Below are 2,388 nucleotides of genomic sequence, written 5' to 3'. Positions count from 1 at the left end.
AAGAAGAAGAAGAAGAAGAAGAAGAAGAAGAAGAAGAAGAAGAAGAAGAAGAAGAAGAAGAAGAAGAAGAAGAAGAAGAAGAAGAAGAAGAAGAAGAATTTTAAACCACATGAAAGGAAAAAGGACAATAGACGCAAAGGCATTTTGTATCTAACTTCAGTTTATTCCGGAAAACAGACAACGGCAAAATAAAAAAGAAAACGTGCGTAGATACTTTATCGTAAACGCTAGCCGGTTCCCATGGTGCACTTGAAATTATCACATCGGCATGTTAACACGTTAACATGTGGGTTAATGTATGTATGTATGTAAATGTATATATTGATGAATGTATCTATATAGGTAATTATGTACATACGTATGTGCATACACGGGCGCGTATGAGTTCGGCTGCCGGTTCGTTCCAGTAAATGGGATGTCGTTTATGTTAAATTAGTTTTGTCCTAGCTGCTTTTGATCAGCCGCCATTTCAATCACAATGCATCGAACGTGTCACGTGTTGTTTAAAAGACGGGGGCATTGTCAGTGACCAGCTGACAAATATCATAAAACATCGGTCAACTAAAGACAAACAAAAGGCAACGGTCAACCGATAAGCTTCATCAATTAACTCAGCCGACTGATTACTGGGCGAAACAATCTGTATAATTGTTCCTTTTAAATCGTCCACGCCCGTTGGGAATATTACGAACCCAAAACAAGTTCAAATCTTTCTTTCTCTTTTATATTCCATACCAATGTTTACAAGGACCGCGGAAAAAGGGGAGAAAAGGTGGGGGACAAAATAATTTCGTATTTTCAATATGGTGATGGTAACCCATGCTCCTCCTCCCCCACGCCCTGTGCGTGTAAGTGTGTGTATTTGCATATATAGTTATGCGTGTATTTGCATATACATACATATATACACACATTTGTGTATAGTTGCATATACATACACACTCATATATAAACCCACTCGCACACCAATACACACGTGTGTATTTGTGTATGTGCATGTTTGTATATATGTATGTACGCATGTATGTATATATGTGTGAATAAATGTATGTGGTTACATACGCATGCATGTATGTACACATGCATACATGTATGTACGCATGCTTGTATGTATGTATGTATGTATTATGTACGTAGGTAGGTATTATGTTTATATGTATATATGTACGCATGCATACATGTATGTTTGTATACGAAGTAGAGCTATGATATATGGCGTGTGTGAGTGTTGGTGTGTGTGTGTGTGTGTGTGTGTGTGTGTGTGTGTGTGTGTGTGTGTGTGTGTGTGTGTGTGTGTGTGTGTGTGTGCGCGCGTGGGGGGGGCGTGAGGGAGAAGACATGAAGAGCAAAAAAGATGTAGCTTCTATTATAATTCCATCCACATCTGTGTTTTTGATCGGAACTGTTCAGAATATCTTTGGAAGGTAGAAATAAGACCGAAACAACAATAACAACAACAGCAACGATAACAACAACAACCGTAGCACGAACAACAATAGCAATGCAATTACAGTAACAGAAACACAAGATGGCTGCTACATATCGTCTGCATGCAAGCAAAAAGAGTACAAAAGACATGTCATAAAACGTGTCGCTTTCGTCTTTTATTGGCACTTCTGGTGTGAAAGAGTGCAAATAGAAGTTGATATTTCGGTTCCTTGATAAATTGGGGGAACAGTTTGGTAAAGAATCATCGAATATCGAATATAGGAAGTTAATAAATGTTTCACATCGAGAATTGTTTTCGTTTTGTTTTTTGTTCTTTGTTTTTTTGTTTTTATATTTATATTTTTCCACCACAACGTGCACCTATCCCACCACCATTCGCCCACCCTCGTTGTCCACCAGCACCACACCGCCGCCCACCACCGCCAATCATCATCATTATTAACATATTTATTAAGACATGACATGAGAATGGAATTATGGCTCTTCTACATGATTTCGCATAATCTTCTTCGCATTTACAACATTTCTTATCTTTCATTTTTTTCCTTTTTAGTTTCTGTTGTTTGGGGATGTGTGTGTGCGTGTGTGTGTGCGCGCGTGTGTGTGTGCGCGCGTGTGTGTATATGCATATGTATGCACGTATGCATGTATGTATGCAAGTATGTATGTATTTATTTATATGTATATATATATATATATATATATACTAGCAGAAATACTCGGCGTTGCCTGGGTTAAAGAGAATAATGAAATCTAAAAACGGCGTTATAGAGAGATGTATAGAGAGATGTATAGAGAGATGTATATACACACACGCACCCAAACACACGTATATATATGTATATCAATATAAATATATGAAAGTCAATGAAGTTTCGTAAAAGAAGGTGATCATGTACATACTTTCTTGCTGTTGTGATTATAACACCTCATTGTAAA

This window comes from Octopus bimaculoides, chromosome 5 (genome assembly GCF_001194135.2).
Source record: "Octopus bimaculoides isolate UCB-OBI-ISO-001 chromosome 5, ASM119413v2, whole genome shotgun sequence".
NCBI classification, from domain to species: Eukaryota; Metazoa; Mollusca; class Cephalopoda; order Octopoda; family Octopodidae; genus Octopus; species Octopus bimaculoides.
This window is presented reverse-complemented; position numbering follows the sequence as displayed.